Below are 17,561 nucleotides of genomic sequence, written 5' to 3'. Positions count from 1 at the left end.
AGGCATGCCCGCCACCTCAACATTCGAGTCACAAGTATAGCCGAGACACCCGACTCCACTCCCGAGAAAGATGGACAGCTTCTATGCATGAAGCTCGGCTACAGGAAAGATGACCCTCTCCCCTTCACCAAATGAGATGTGAATGTGATGAAATGTGGACATGGGTAGATGCAAATGAATGAGATGTGATAAGGATAAATGTGGATAGATGTGATGAGATGGAATATGATGTGATTAGATGTGATGAGATGGAATATGATATGATTAGATGAGAATGGATGAAGGACGATGGGAATACATATGATTGGATGTGGATTAAGAAATGTAGATTGATGTGAAACAATGTGGAAAGACGAGAGTTCGTTATAGAAACTGTATTTATGACCTGTTTTTAAATGATTGTTTTATGTCAAGAATGCAGCTTTCTCTCCTTGTGAAATACAATCTGTTGTGGCTGGAGGATCTCTTCAAGCTCATCAATCTCGGGCAGATCTTCTGTGACAGGCTGTTCTGGATCTAGCCCCACATACTTCCACAAAAGACTCACGTGAAAAGTATTTTGAATCTTCCAATGATTGGGTAAAGCAAGCCTGTAGGACACTTCATTGAGCTTGTCAACCATTTTGAAGGGTCCATAATATCGAGTAGAAAGCTTTGGATATGATCCCTCTCGACTTGGCCTCTTCCGAAGCCTAGCTTTCTCAAATTTCAGCAATACCCAATCACCTTCCTTGACTTGCATGTCCCTTCTATGCTTGTCAGCAGCCCTCTTATGCTTGTCTTGTGACCTTGCAATGGCTGTCCGCACCCAAGCAAAGGCTACATCTAAGTCACGCACATACTCATCGGTTGCAAAAATCTCATCCTTTGTACGAAGGATGGGTGGCAAGACCACTCTGCCATAAATAATCTCAAACCGGGCCTTTCCCGTGGAGACATGTACTGTGTTATTGTAGGCAAACTCTACAAGTGGAGGATACTTCTGCTAGGCACTCTTTTGATCTGCCACATAACACTTCAACAAATCCAATACAACAAAATTTGTGGCCTCACTTTGACCATCTGTTTGGGGGTGATAAGCAGATGAGAACTCAAGCTTAGTGCACATGTTATCAAATAAAGCCCTCCAAAAGAGGCTCTTAGTCCTGGGATCTCTATCCCCAACAATGGACTTAGGCATACCATGATGCTTGAAGATGTGAGCAAGGAAAAGCTTCACCATATGATCAACTTTAATGGTTTTCTTGATGGGCAAGAAGTGAGCTTGCTTGCTAAACCTGTCAACTATGGTCCAAATAGCATCATTCCCATGCTGGGATCTAGGCAAATCAATAATGAAGTCCATAGTAATGTTTTCCCATGGCTGCGGGGGAATAGGCAATGGCTGAAGCAAGCCTGGAGGCTTTTGCCTATCAAATTTCACCTTTTGGCAAGTAATACATGCGAGTACATATGCCTCAATGTCATTACGCATGCTTGGCCAAAAGAAATATCTTTCGATCATGCGTGTCGTAGGTAAAATACCTCTATGACCAGCATAAGGTGGAGCGTGACATTCCTCCTAAAACCGGCCTTCAGAAAATCTGACGGGCGGTGAAACAAACACTCGCACACAAAACACTTCATCACCCATGGGAACTTGGAAAAAGCAAACAAACAGGGGGAGCTAGAGTGCTCCTGCAAATAATACAAGGACACCGATTGGCCCCAAAACGTAGTGGCGCCCCTTGCGGTATTTCTTTACTTGATGAAATTTGAGTACAAAGTACAACTTGTCGAATCCTTTACCAATAGGATCCCTTTCAGCTTTTCACCCAGGACTTTCCAAATAAGAACTCTCGCTATTACAGCAAAGCATTCCATAGGGAAGGCACACTTGTACGACACCTCCCTACTTGAAAAGGTCTTCTCCATCTCAACCATGGATCTCACAACCCTTTCCCAAACAGCAGTAGGGTTGTACCAAACCACATGTCCTTCCTATAGTCACAGCTTGTGTGTAACCTCGAGAACACTAGAACCTGTTTATATGAATCCAGAGGCATGCTTTCCACACAAAACCAAAGACCTGTATCTGATAAACCATAGACTTGTATCCATAAACCATAGGCCTGTTTCCTCGATACCAAAGTCCTCTTTCTTCTCGAAAGACCAATGTCCTGTTTCCATGACAGATAAATCCACATATGCACCATCCAATCACGGTGCCAAACACCTAGAAAGAAAGAAAGAAGAAAGAAAGAAAGATTTATTAACGTCTTCCACAAGACCGAACTCGGCCTATGAGACAAATCAGTGTACCTGTGTGGGGTATCCTCTGTCATCCCAACAAACCTTGAATACACATAAGTCCAAGATGAAGAGCAACACACATCTCTTCCAAGAACATCATCCTGTGCATCTTAACTTGATCCTCTGTATCCAAATCTCGTAAACAAAGCCTGCTTGCAAAGAGAGAGAGAGACCCCTTGGCTGTTAGCACCTCGGTGTCTCCTTCAGCTCGCTTTCTTCCTAGAGAGAGATAGACTCGTCGTGCTGTCCAATCCAACAGTTGCCTTGAGATGTCTCTTTTGACTGCTTCCACACACGCAGCCTTTTTGCATCCGCCTGGTTCCTGTTTGCTGGTTGCAGCCCACATGCGCAGCCACCTGGTCTTCCACACGTGCAGCCTCCACCTGAAGCCCGACTGGCTGCCGGACTAATAGCAGAGAAACTCCTGTCTGACGCCTGCGTGGCTGCCCGTTGCTGGTTGTCCGCTTGGCTTCCCGTTGCTGCCCATTGCTGCCCGGCTGTAATCCATACGTAGCAGCGGTAACACCTGGCAGTAGCAGCACACCCGGCAGCAGCATACTTGGTGGCAGCAGCACCACCACCTGCCTGTCTGTAGCCATATGTGCAGCAGCGCCCAGCAACGGTATCGCCCAGTGACAGCATCGCTCCAGGGATGCGCCCATGAAGACCATCCGGCGACCCCTCTGTTCTCGAATCCAAGGTGATGCGCCTCACCACTGCACGATTCCATGAATCTCCGCCACCTTCGCTTTTTATAAAGAAAGGATGCGCTTTTTTTTTCTCAAACGCCAAAAGCCAAGGTTAAAAGAAACGCATGCTTTTCAAAATAATAGTAATATTTTAAGCATCAAAGGTTATTAAACCTTATAACTTTAAAAATCCTTTTTTTCCCCTTTTACACTTGGGCTTGCCACACTTATGAGTTTTCTTTTTCATATTAACTGATGCCTGACCACACTGTCCATCCCGTGCCCGTGCCCATGCCCACTTGCTTGTTGTCCAGAGGGAAAAACACAGGGTCGTAACACCTCCATAACCTTTGGACGCATATCCTTCACCACACATAAGCAGTTATCCTTCATAAGATAACCCTCTTTGATCACATAAGAGGCATGCGAGTGACCATCCACCATCAAATCAATCCATATATGGGAAAAATCAGCATCCAAATGATACAATTCACGCATGGCAGATAAGTCCCCATGAGAGGCCATTGAAACTGCAGCTATATAAGGCTTCCTGGACAAAGCATCTGCCACCACATTGTTCTTTCCCGGAGTGTGTACAATCTGAAAATGAAACATGGAAAGAAAGTTTGCCATTCTCATTTACTTCTCTGAAAGCTTTGTTTGAGATAGAAAATATCTCAAGCTTTGATGATCGGTCTTGATTACAAATTCTGTCCCAAGAAGATAATGCTTCCATATTTTCAAGGCATGAACTACAACCAAGAGCTCTTTTTCATGAATGTCCATATGGATCTCGGCATCATGCAATCAATGGCCAACTACATGATCCTCTTGATTTAGGACAGCCCCTATACAATTTCCACATGAACTACAGCCAAGAGCTCTTTTCATAAATGTCCATATGGATCTCGGCATCATGCAATCGACGGCTTTCATAAGCAACTACATGATCCTCTTGATTTAGGACAGCCCCTATACAATTTCCACATGCATCACATTCCACCGTGAATGGCTTTTGCAAGTCCGGAACAATCAACACGGGCCACAAATGATAGCATTTTTGAGTTGCAAGAAGTTATCTTGCTCATTTGAAGTCCATTTGAAGGTGCCTTTCTTCTTTGTAAGATCATGCAATGGCTAGGCAATGTTGGCAAAATGCCTGATGAATCGCCTACAATATGAAATAACCTCAGAAAGCTACGCACTTGATGTACATTTTGCAACTTTGGCCAGTTTCGAATGGTTTCAATTTTAGCAAGATCCATTCTTACACCCTCTTTGGATACGATGTGCCCCAAATAGTGTATCTCTGAGAGGAAGAACTCACTTTTCTTAGCATTTATGAAGAGTTCCTACTTTCGTAACTCTTCAAACACTGTAGCCAAATGAGTCTTATGCTCCTCCTCGTTCTTGGAGAAAACCAAGATATCATCAAAGAATACACATGTGAACTTACGATGGGGTCGAAATATCCTATCCATCATACGGTTGAATGTTGCCGGGGCATTGGTAAGGCCAAAAGGCATTACCAAGAATTCATACAATCCAAAAGCTGTCCTAAATGCAGTCTTATGGACATCCTGGGGTACCACACAAATCTAGTGGTAACCACTCTTCAAATCTATACGGCTGAAACAAGCCGGACCATCAAGCTTATCCAAGATGTCATCTATGCGTGGGATTGGAAACCTGTTCTTGATGGTAAGCTTGTTTAGAGCTCGATAATCCACGCACATGTGGAAAGATCCATCCTTCTTTTGCACAAGAAGTATGGGAGAACAAAAGGGTGAGGAGCTTGGCTGAACCAAACCCTTTTCTAAGAGCTCATTAACTTGCTTCATAATCTCCTCTTTTTTTTCCCCCGAGAAAAGATCCTTTCATTAGTTATATAAAAACGCCCGTAGGGCTACAAAAGATCCTCTCTGCTCATAAGAAAACAAAGCAGAGAACAAAGCAAGGCAGCCAGGGAGACTCTCCCTAGGTGCTAAAAAAATACAAGAATCAGTACAAAGAACTGAGAGGCTATATCATACAATAGGAGGGGGGAAAAGCCAAACAGGTGGCCTGTAGTGCCAACGGGGGGACCCCACGTGTAGGGTATAGAAGGGGCCGCTGCGCCAAGTGGTGTGAAAGGCCTGGCGCCGCAAGATCGCCTCATCCGAGTCGCCCCGGACGCGGTCGTACTGTCCTTGCAGGATGTGGATCAGCTCCTGCCAGATAGCCCGAACTGTCTCTGCTGGTGGCTCCGGTCTCCCCTCAAAGGCCCTGAAACACCGGGCCCTCCAGATGAACCATATGGTGAGGCTGCTGAGGAGCTCCCATCGTAGATCCCTCTCCTGTGTCCAGCCGGCGGACGAGAAGTCCGGTGAAGGAACAAGGCGAGGCTGGCCCCTAATGAATCTGATGGCCTGGCTGTCCTGCTCCGTCTCATAGCCCATAGCAGGCCCTGACGAAGTCGACCAAGCAGCGGCACCCCACGTATACATCCCCTCTGGAGCGAGGGGGGCCAGAATGCGCAGCATCCGCAGCCAAATCTGCTACGCTGAGGGCAGTCCCATAGGCAATGTCTCTGTGTCTCCATAGGGTGGCCACATCGGACGCAGGCCGCCGGAAGACCGCTGTAGACAAGCCAGGTGCCAACTGCCGAACCCCTGTGGGCGACCAGCCCCACTGGAAAGTCGAGATCCTGCGTGCCTGTCGACTAGCCCAGAGCCTGGTCCAAAAGTCCTCCGGGAACTCCGGTGAGAGCCCCTGAAGCTGCCAGTGCCCCGATGCAGCTGGAGAGACCATCCTCCTCGCCGTCAAAATATGTCGCCCCAACCGAACAGTATACTGGAAAAAGGTGATCTCTGTGGCCTCAAGGGATGCATAAGGATCATGCCACTCGTACTCACCAGGGTCCAACTAGAGCCGGGCCAAGGGGCGTGCTGCATATGCCCATATACGCCAATCAGAGTCCACCTCTGCAGGGTCTGGGTCAATATGCCACTTCCGAGAAGCGGCGGCCACCACCCGTATCCTCTGAAAGATGCACTCTGCAACCAAAGGCGACTCCACCTCCACTCTCTGAAGTCTGCCCTCATCATGGATCTCATAGTGGAGGCATCTGCCATCCTCAGTGCAAGCTCTGACAGCAATCAGGATCTCCAACTGAGTAAAGGCTCCCATCCACCGTGGGGCCACGGGCTCGAGAGGCGTGAACCACTCCTCTGTGAGTGCCTCCTGAATGTCATCCCTCATAATCAATCCCCCTTTGAAGTGACCCAGCCTCTCCACCTGGATCTCCTCTCGAAAACTGCAGAAGGCCTGCCAGTCTCCAAAACTGCGTGCTGGGCCTGCCGCCAATGGTCCCTAGGCTAGACGAGGCCGAGAACCCAGCATATGACCCTGCTCTATGCGAACCGCTGGGCTCCAGATGAGCGGCTGTCTGGCCCGCTCCTCATCACAAGAAGGTCTCTGAGAGAGCCCCGGTCTCAGCAGCTCCCAAGCTCTCAGGATGCTCAAGGCAAATCTGTCCTCCCATCCTCTACTAAGGCCTGTCCTCCTCATCTCCGTGAAGATCCATCGTATCTCTGGTACCCAAGTGCCCCCTGCTGGGGGAGCTCGAGCCTGCAGCCGCTGCAAAAGAAGCTCTTTCCAAGGCTCAGCGCCTGGAAGCAGCCCCCGAACAATAAGCTTCCCCAATAAGGCTGTACTCTGATCAACTGGATCTATAATGCCCAAGCCTCCCTGGGCCAACGGAAGTGTAATAACTGCCCAAGCAACCTTTGCCCTGGCTGGCTGACCATCCCGCCCAGACCAAAGAAAGTTCCTGATCAACCTTTGTACCTGGATGATACAAGAGCTCGAGAAGATCCAGCAAGTCGTAATGTACCACATGGTCGCTAAAAGCACCTGATTTGCCACCACCACCCTCCCAGCCAAGGATAGCCGAGCTGTACTCCAATACAAAAGCTTCTTCCGAATGCTCAGAAGAAGCGGGGCAATCTGCTGCTCAAGTGACAAATCTAGTCCAATCTGGCATCCCAAATATCGCATTGCTGTGCCAGGAGGAATCCATCTAAAACCCAGGTCTGGGCTCCATGCCGGAAGAGTGGGAGCACTACTGATCCAAAAGGCCACTGTCTTGCGCTAATTGATCAATGCTCCCGAAGCTGCACTAAAAACCTGGAGCGACTGCTCTGCCCGCTGAAGATTGGCCTCCTGGCTATGCAAAAATAAACCCGTGTCATCAGCAAACACAACATCGAGCAGGTCCTCCCCCCTGACTGGGAGCTGAAGTCCTCTCAAACCAACCTCCTCTGCAGTCAGATACATGCTCATAGCCTCCGCAAAGAAGAAAAAAAGAAACGGGGCGAGAGGACACCCCTGGCGGACTGATCTGGTCAACTCAAAACTCGGCCCCCTTCCTCCTACAATCAGCACCTAGCTACGAGCTGTGGAATATAGAGCCGCCACCCCTCGAATCCAACCTGGCTCAAAGCCCAGGCAAAGCATAGTACCCTCTAAGAAACCCCAATCGACTCTATCGTATGCCTTCTCAAAATCGAGAAGCATCACGACCAAGTCCTCACCAAGAAATCTAGCTCGGGCCGTCGCCTCCCAGAAGGTGAAAATGTTGTCAAGGATACTACGCTCCTTGACGAATCCTGTCTGGGTAGCATGAATCAACTCCCCTAGGAAGGGCTGGATCCTCAAACTCAAAGTCTTTGCCAAGACCTTGTAGACAGTATTGAGGATCGTAATAGGCCTCCAATGCCGGATATCATCTGATACTCCCTCCCCCTTAGGGATAAGAAAGATCAAGCCCTCTGTAAAGCTCTGTGGCATCACCCCAGTGTCCAAAACATACTGAAAGCCCCTGCGGAGGCCTGGCCCCAAAAGGTCCCAATAGCGCATAAAAAAGGCAGGCATCAATCCGTCCTCCCCTGGGCAACTATGGCGCGGAAGGACCCTCAAGGCCTCAGCAAGCTCAACCTCTGAGAGAGGCTCACCCAGAACTGTACGCATACGATCTGTGACCCTCCTCTGCACATGGGCCCACACAGTCTACCTGCAAGCATCCCGAGCCTCAGTGGCTGGCTCCGCTGAGAGAAGGTCTCTATAGAACCCAGTGGCTATGGCTCTGATCTCCTCTGGCTCAGTAGCTACCGAGCCGTCCGGCCTCCCAAGCTGGCGGACTCCTACTCGAGCATGGCGGGGCCCAGTAATCTCAAAAAACTCCCCAGTCACTCTATCACCAAGCTGCGTCCACTGAGAGGCCTGGCGACGATAGTAAAACTCGTGTCTCTGCTCCTCTGCCTCTCTAACCTCCTGGCGTGCCTGGCTCAGCTGGGATACCACCCACTCACATGTAGGCTGCTGCTCCTGAAGGCGCTGAAGCAAAGCAAGGCTACGTCTCAGCCTACGCTCCCTCTCGCGGGCCTCTCCCAGCCGTGTCAAGGCTGCAGCGTGCAAAAAAGAGCTGAGCTCGATGAGTCCTTGGGCACACTGGCCTGCTGCATCCTGGTCAAAGCTCTGACTATCATGCCATATCCTCTCAATGTCCTCAGCGAGACTAGGATCTGTAAGTACCCTCTCTGGGATCCTCAACTGCAAGCTGGTCTCCCGTGTCCTCTCCTCAAGAGTCAAAATAACTGGTGCATGGTCTGAAAAAGAGGTGCCAGCGAGAATGCCAACGGAGCCCCCTCGCTCCCCTAACCTGTCGCCCACATAAAAGCGATCAATCTGTGATAGATTAGTCCCTCCCTGCCGGCGATCCGACCGAGAGAAACTAAGACTGTCCTGAGAGCGGGAGAAGGCCTCATGCTGCCATGCATCAGTGATCCTCAGTGTCATGCAAAATCGCTCCCAAGCTGCAAGCTCCGTACCGTACACTATAACATGACTGCCTCCCACCCTATCGGCCGGGTCCTCAAGCATGTTGAAGTCTCCCCCGACACACCAACGTGCGGCCTCTCGCAATGCATCCGTAACCTGGGTCCAAAACTCTGCTCTGGCACTAGCATGGTTGGGCGCATAGACATTGAGCACGCCAAAGAGCTCATCATGCGTCCTCAGAATGACATACTCTGCTCTACCAGGCACAATGATCCCGCGATCCACAATGGCCTGCCGCCATACATCCGCAATGACCATACATACTCCTCCCTGCCCACCCAAAGGGCCAAATCCTGCAGACCAAAAGGTGTCCCATCTACCAGGCATCACCGAACCATATCTCCGGATCCTGCTCTCACCCAAATGGTGCTCCTGCATCAACAGAATATCAATACTGCCCCCAACCACGCATCTCTGAAGCTCCTGCCTCAAGCACCCACGATAACGTATATAATGTGCGCCGCCAAGGCCGTGTACATTCCATGAGATGATCCTCATGGATGACCTGCTGAGGTGGATGCTGTCTCAGCCGTACGGCGGGCCTTCGCAAGCGGCTTGGATGGAGAATAGTCCCCATCCGAGCGGCTACGAATCTGTCCACCCAGTGTACTGCAAGAACACGGATCAGGCACCAGTGGCTGTGTCCCATGGCGACTGCCTCCCGCTCAGACAGAGCACCCTCGTGTATACATACATATCCAGGGTCGCGTGCTAAGTCTGCCACAATGTGAACGACCAAATGTCGAATCCTTGAGGCATCCACACTCCCGGGATCAATGAAAAAATGAGCCAACTCCCATAGTCGGCCTATCACATCTGTCACCTCCAAATCGCTCACATGGTGAGAAAACTCAACTGCCTGAGTCTTCAAAGTGCTAAGGGCGAACTCCAAGGTCGGTCCACTCCCGGTCGCAAGGGCCACAGAGAGGGAATGAGAAGGCCATCGCTGAATCAAGTGTCTCCTCCCTGCGGGCCGGAGGTATCACTACATGAACTCGGATGGGTGCTCGCTCATGGGGGCCCTCTGCTCCAAAAAGCCGTGTGAAGGAGCAATCAAAAGCCTCCGAGCGCTGTCTGGTGTCGAGACGACTCAGCCGACTGCGGATAGAGGATATCCGTGAAGCCCGAATCGGCATGGTAAGTCTCCTCTGCGGTGCTCGAGCAAGGTTGGTGCTCAGAGCCCTCCGGACTGCAGGTGAACACCAGGGGACTGCCAGGGCCTCCCGAGGAGCTGAGGCGAGCGGGGGGGGGGGGGGGGGGGGGGAGGAAGGGGGGGGGGAGAGGGGGGTGGGGAAGGAACCGCTGCCGGAACCGGAACTGGGACAGGAGGAGGCGAAGGAGGAAACGAGGCGGGAGGGGGGGAGGGGGGAGGGGGGGTGGGGGCGAAGGAGGGGGTGCTGGCATCTCCTGGTCCTCAGTCGACGCTGGGGTCTCCTCCTGGAGGGGAGCAAAGCTGTTCCTCACGGGAACCCAGTGGTGCTGAGTCTGTGGCTGCTACTGCATCGGTCCCTGGGCGTGCTGCTGGGGCTATCTCCCTCGACGGCGCCCCTGTCCAGGCTGCCACTCCGAGGTCTCTGTGGGCTGAGCAGGTGTCCCGGAGGCTGCCTGCCGAGCCGCATTTGTGGGTGGGCCATCAGGGGCCTGCTGCTGCGGTGCAGGTCGGGGTCTCCTGCGAGGGCAGGCCTTGGCCAGGTGGCCAACCTGTCTGCAAATAAAGCACTGGTTCGGGAGCCCTGAGAACTCCACTCTCTGATCAATCCATCCCCCCCCTATCCTAGGTAGCTGAATGACCTTCGGAAGGGAGGAGATGTCAGGAACCAAGACTCTGACCAAAGGTAGCCCAGCTGCTCTAGCCACCACTGAGGCTGCAGTGGGGCCAGTCTCGAGCACCGAGCCCACCAGTGCTCCTAGCCTCGAAAGGAGCGGAAGGTACTCGCGACGGAGTCCAGGGAAGCAAACGGTAACATGGAAAAGGCGCTCTACCTGCTCGGCCGCTGCGGGGTCAAAGCCATGCTGCCAAGGTCTGAAGAATGCCCAAGCGCCCCTGATGTCAAGGGGACTCATGGCAAGGACCTGGGCCACACTCTCGGAAGTCTCGAACTCGATCTGATAGTGTCCACGGCCCAGAAGCTGAACGTCCAGGATCTTGCCCACGTCTGCAAGAAGGCGAGCCTGAAGAAGATCCCGGATCTCCCCTCTGCTGGAGCGAGTGCCGACTATACGGCAAATGGCCGAATGTGCCTGGAGGCGTTCCACCTCTGCGGCGAGGCTCGCTTCCTCTTCCGGCGAGAGAGAATGCGGTCGAGGGGGCTGTAGAAGAGTCCCTCTGAGGTGGGGCGGGAGGAGCCTCCATCAGAGTCTGAAGCTATGGCGAAGGCGGAGCAAATGCGAAACCTGCAAGAACCGAGATGCACACGGAGGGCGGAAAGGAGCAAGCGGAAGGATTAAAAAAAGGGAAAAAAAACCCCAAGGGGCGGAAAAACCAGCAAGAAGGGAAGGGGCGGGGGTTGGGATAATGGGCAAAGAATAGAAAACCCCCCGAGGGGGGGGGGGGGGGGGGGTCAGCGAGAGGGCTGGCGGAGGGGGGAGAACGGGACGCAGACGAGGGGAGGGGGGGCGCGATGGCGGCTGAAGGGGGGCGGGCGCTTCAGCGCGCAAGAGGGCGAGAAGGCGAGAAGAAGGGGGGGGGGGGGGGGGGGGGGGGGGGGGCGATGGCGAGATGAGGGGGGGGGGGCGCAGAAGCGATGGCAGGCAGGGGGGAGGAAAGGGGCACGAGGGAGGGAAGGCGAGAGGCGAGAGGCGAGCAGGCAGCGCGAGCAGGGGTGAAGGCGGGAGCTTCAGCGAGCGATATCTTCATAATCTCCTCTTGTTGTGCAGCACTCACACGATATGCGGGTTTGTTAGCTGGGGAACTACCTGGCACAAGATCTTTGCGATGATCCTCAGGCCTCTCAGGTGGTAGTTCTCCTAGCAATGCATCGGCAAAATAATCTTTATATGCATTAAGAAAATTCAGCCTATCTTGAGTCAATACATCCACATTCACATTACTTAGTTCAATTTTGTCACGAACAAAAACCAAATACGCAGAAAGACTCTTTTTCATTGCCTTATTAATTTGGATGTGAGATACAACTGGGATGGAATTCCCTTCCTTGCCCGCATCGATAACATGCATGCGGCCTCTATGCATAAAGGTGATCCTGTTGGTTTTATATTTTTTGGCGGGCTCAAGCCGATGATGCCAAGGCTTGCCAAGTGATACATCACATATTAACTCTCCCATTTAACTGGTATCAGAGCACTGTGTATGGTCTTGAGACAACATGGTCTGGCGCAGGCAAGTAGCTTGCAGGTGTGTGTCCAAGCAAACATGGTTGAAGAGCCGATAGCCTGTGCGTGTGAGCCTGGAGAAGAAGCGCAAGGACACGAACGTGGCGCAGTCTGTGTGAGCGTCAGCCACAAGGCGTAAGGCTGCGGAGGGGGCGTTGCGTGTCCCCGTGAAGGCGAGCTCGAGTGACTGGGTGGCGCACCAGGAAGGGGGCGAACCTTCAACAAGATCGCCGTCGACCATCAGCTGGGAGGAGTAGCCGTGGGGCAGCGTCAACAGCAGTGAGACGTCGACTCATGAGAGGAAGGCCCGTCGCGTGTAGCGCTGGCCCTGGGCAAGTTCGCTTCGCTCCTCTTCACCTTCTCCAAGGCGTACGAAGCTTACGTGTCCCCGTGGAACTCCACGCCTGTCATCTTGTCTCAACGCATTGTTGCCCGTCGCCTGTCATTTTGTCTCCACGCCTTCTGCAGCACGCCTGAGGAGAGCTACGCACTTACAATCCCATTTTGTCTCCACGCCTTCTGCAGCACGCCTGAGGAGAGCTACGCACTTACAATCCCATTTTGTCTCCACGCCTTCTGCAGCACGCCTGAGGAGAGCTACGCACTTACAATCCCATTTTGTCTCCACGCCTTCTGCAGCACGCCTGAGGAGAGCTACGCACTTACGCTTCTGTGTATAGAAGCTCCAACCAGCTGCAGTTCATCTCCACAGATTTTCAGCAGCAACAGCATCAATACAGCAGCACCAAATTCAACGCCCCCTTTCTACAACATTAATCAGAAATTTCAGAGGTACATGCTTCATTTTTTTTTGGGATTTGCAATTGAGCAAGTACAATTATCAATTGAGCAGGTACAGGTGCCAAATTGCTCAATTTTTGAGCAAAATTGGCAAAATTGGGTGACATTGGTCACATTCAGGATCAATTTGCAAGAAATTGGATGTCGAAATTTGGGGCTTTTGATGTAATTGTGCAATTGGGCATTCATACATGCTGTATGATGTGAGCAATCTCACATTCGGGCCTAAATTGCAAGAAATTGTAGGAAATTGATGTGCAAATCAAAGGGCTTTTGTGCCGATTGGATTGATTTGCATGCAGGCACTCGCATTTGATGCTTTGGCCAATGTGTTGATGCCTCAATGTGCCTGTAAATCAAGCGGCTTTTATGTACTAGATGTATATGTGGCCAGGGGGAAGCATTGTGAAGACTCTGGATGCCTTCATGTGCGTTAATGTACCATGTATGATCAGAAATTGATCTTAAATCAAGGGGCTTTTCAAGATTTTATGCTTGTTGAGCTTGGCAAAGCAGCAGGCAAGACTTTTATGCCTTGAATCCTCAGAAATCAGCTTGCAGTCAAGGGGTTTTTGCCCAATTTCTGTTCGGGACTGTTGTATGCAGTGGTCGGGACTGTAAAAGTCTGATTTTCACTCATTTGGACAGCCAGGAGAGCATTTATTGCTGTTGTACTTGCTGGTACAGATTTGGTACAACTTTGTGCAAGTTTTGGCATGGCTGCACATTGATTTGAGTGAGCAAAAATCTCAATTTCAGCTGCTGTACTTGCCGGTACAGGTTTGGTACATCATTGGTGAGCACTTAGTACTGCTGTACAGTACTTTGGAAGGGGAACAGAGCACATTTAAGGTGCTGTCCTAAATCTGCAGCAACCAGATTTTGGTGATTTCATCACATATAGTGGGAGTAGAGTTGCATTTGTGCTTCCGCAGTGGGAGATAAACTTTGGGAGAACAACTGTGAGCACTTTGTGTGCTTTTGGTGCAGTGTTTGCACATTTTGCAGGGAGTCAGGCATTGACAGGTTGCATATTGCTATGGCAACCACAGGTGAGAGCTCTTCATTGCTTCACATCAAGAAGCTTGAAGGCTCACATAACTATGATATTTGGCAAACCCAGTGCTATAATGTGTTGCTCCAGAAGAAGCAGCACAAGCCTATCAAAGAAAGGGGTGTAATGCCCGCTTCTCTTACTGCTGAAGAGTGGGAAGATATGGATGAGCTCGCAAGATCTACTATCATGTTGTCTATGTCAGACTCTTTACTTTTCAGCATTCGTGAAGAGAAGACAGCTTGGGAAATGTGGCAGAGATTGCAGGACTTGTATGCCCAGCAAAGTGCCTCAAGCAAAGTGTATTAGTTGAAGAAACTCATAGGTCTTCAGATGAAGGAAGGGGCATCTATGACAGCCCATCTAAATGAGTTTAATGGTATTGTCAGCCAAGTTATAAATCAAAAGTTGGCAATGGACGATGAGTTCAAAGCCACCTTTCTCTTATGCACTTTGCCAGAGAGTTGGGACACATTCAGGACAGCCACTAGCAATTCAAATGCTATGCTGTCATATGCAGATGTTGAGGGTGTTCAAGAGGAGATGAACAGGAAGAACAATTCTGTTGGAAAGTCCAATGCAATGAATGCACGTGGGAGATCCCAACAAAGGGGTAAAAGCCAAGAACAGGGAAGGAGCAAGTCTCGCTCCAAAAAGGACTTGGAATGCCATTATTGTGGCAAGAAGGGACACATCAAAAAGCAATGCTACAAATGAAAGAATGATCAAAAGGAAAAGGGAAAAGGCAAAGACAAAGACAAAGATGAAGCCAAAGATGTAAAGCCAAAGGGCAAAAGTGGAGTCAAGATTGAAGAAGTCAATGTGTCACATGCAGGTGACAGTGAGGATGAAGTCCTATTCACGTCTTCACTTGATGCCCATTCACTTCTTGCAGGAGATGGTCATGGTATGCACTCATGGATCATTGATTGAGGTGCCTCCTTTCATGTCACAGGTTGCAGAGACTTGTTTGTCAGGTATACTGCTGGCAATGAAGTAGTTTATTTGGGTGACAACCATGCATGCAAGATTCTTGGCAGAGGTGATGTGAGGCTTGTATTTTCAGATGGCTCACAGCTTATGCTCCATGATGTCAGGCATGTGCCTGAGATCAAGAAGAACCTGCTTTCTACTGGACAGCTTGATGATGCTGATTATGTTACCACATTTGGTCGTGGAAAGTGGAAGATTAGTAAGGGCTCACTGGTTGTTGCCAGAGGCTCTAAGGTGGACACTCTTTACTTCATGCATGCAGGTGTTTGTCACCATGCTAATGTAGATGCAACCGAGCTGCCGGAAATTTCTATGTGGCATAGCCGGTTGGGACACATGAGTGTCAAAGGAATGGAGCAATTGTCTCGTTTTGGTTACTTGCCTTCTCTAAAGTTCTCAAGTTTTCAATTTTGTGAGCATTGTATATATGGTAGGCAACTACAGTGCCCCCACAAGAAAGCTCTTGGACAGAAAGATGCTCAGGTAGAGCTTGTGCATACAGATGTATGTGAGATGCCTCAGCTTTCTTTGGGAGGGGCAAAATATTTTGTGTCATTTATTGATGATGCCACACGCAAGGTGTGGGTTTATCCTCTTCGTTTGAAGAATGATACATTCTCGGTGTTTCAGAAGTTTGTTGCTCATGTTGAGAATCAAACTGGCAAAACACTGAAGGCTTTGCGTTCCGACAATGGTGGAGAGTATATATCCAAACAGTTTCAGGACTTTTGTGATGCTAAAGGCATCAAGAGGGAGCTCTCTACTCCTTATGATCCTCCACAAAACGGGACAGCAGAGAGGATGAACAGGACCATTCAGGAGAAGGTCCGTTCTATGTTGTCACATGGTGCGTTACCTCATGGTTTTTGGGCTGAAGCTGTTATGACAGCCGTTCATCTTATAATCAGGTCACCTAACACGAGGCTTGTGGAAAAGTGCCACAGGAAGTATGGACAGGGAAGCCTCCGTCATACAAGCACTTGAGAGTGTTTGGTTGCGTTGCGTACGTGCACATACGCAGGGAAATGCGCACCAAACTTGATCCTAAGTCTCACAATGCATATTCCTAGGATATGGTGACAGAGGTGAAATGGGGTATAGACTTTGGGATCCAGTGAATAGAAAGATTATACGCAGCAATGATGTCATTTTTGATGAAACATGCATGTATAAGGAGCCTGCAAGGCAACAGGAGCCTGGCAGAGTCATCTTTGATGATGATGGACATCATGGACAACAAACAAGGGCTGTAAATCAGCCATTACAGCAGCAAAACCAGCCCTTAAATGGTGCTGAAAATGGTCCAAATGGACAGCCAGAGATGGCAGAAGATATCCCTATGGATATACCACAGTTAGAGGAAATACCGGGCATGATTTTTCAGCCTTATGGCATGGAACAGGAGCCACCAATAGGTGATATGCAGGCTGGACAGCAACCTGCAAATGATGGTCATTGGGTACGGAGGTCCACTAGACCCTCCAGAGCCCCTGACAGGTTTGTTCCAGGGGTTGACTACTTGATGCTCACTGACTGTGGGGAGCCGTCATGTTATAAGGAGGCTTTACAGAGGGCAGACAAGGCTCTTTGGGAGCGTGCTATGAAGTCAAAGATGGATTCTCTGCACAAAAATGGAACATGGAAGTTGGTGCATTTGCCTACAGGCAAGAAGGTTTTGCCATGCAAGTGGGTTTACAGGCTCAAAGTTGCACCTAATGCAAAGCCAAGATACAAAGCCAGGTTAGTGGCTAAGGGCTTCAAGTAGGAATATGGTGTGGACTTTGATGAGATCTTCTCTCCAGTGGTCAAAATGACTGCACCAAGGGAATGGTATCATAAATTTGATACATTCATGAAATCCCAGGATTTCAGGAGAAGTGACATAGATCACTGCTGCATCAAACCTTTGATATGAAGGATTTGGGTGATGCAAATCACATTTTGGGTATGCGGATACTTCGGGACAGAAATCAACATGTGTTGTATTTGTCTCAGAAGGAATACATTGGCAAAGTTTTGCAGAGGTTCAATATGGATGGGGGGAAGAAGACTAGTACTCCTTTGCCTCCATATGTGAAACTCAATGCTATGGACAGCCCACAGTCAGATAGTGGCAGGCTGATATGGCCAAGATTCGGTATGCTTCAGCTTGTGGCAGTCTCATGTATGCCATGGTTGCTACTAGGCCGGACATTGCATTTGCAGTGGGAGTGGTTTCTAGATACATGGCCAACCCTGGCAAGAAGCATTGGGAAGCAGTGAAAGGTGTCATGAGATACCTGAAGGGCACACAAGATATGTGCATTTGCTTTGGCAAACAGGATGCATTAGTGCATGGTTACACGGATTCGGATTATGCCGGTCATCCAGATAACCGGAAGTCTACTACCGGTTATGTGTTTACATTCACAGGAGGTGCTGTGTCATGGATATCCAGGATGCAGAAGTGCACTGCCTTATCTACTACAGAGGCCGAGTATATTGCAGCCACAGAGACTTGCAAGGAGGCATTATGGCTA

General features: G+C 50.0%; 1 protein-coding gene across 1 annotated transcript in view; it reads right to left on the bottom strand.

The window, feature by feature from the left end:
* Positions 1 to 17,561, bottom strand: part of LOC147634772 (O-fucosyltransferase 2-like) — a 62,450-nt gene that overhangs the window by 27,415 nt on the left and 17,474 nt on the right. The gene's annotated exons all lie outside the window — the stretch shown is intronic.

This window comes from Cibotium barometz, chromosome 10, assembly GCF_041138505.1.
Source record: "Cibotium barometz isolate CiBa-2024 chromosome 10, ASM4113850v1, whole genome shotgun sequence".
NCBI lineage: Eukaryota > Viridiplantae > Streptophyta > Polypodiopsida > Cyatheales > Cibotiaceae > Cibotium > Cibotium barometz.
The sequence above is the reverse complement of the archived record's forward strand: the minus strand, read 5'-3'. Positions and strand labels throughout refer to the sequence as shown.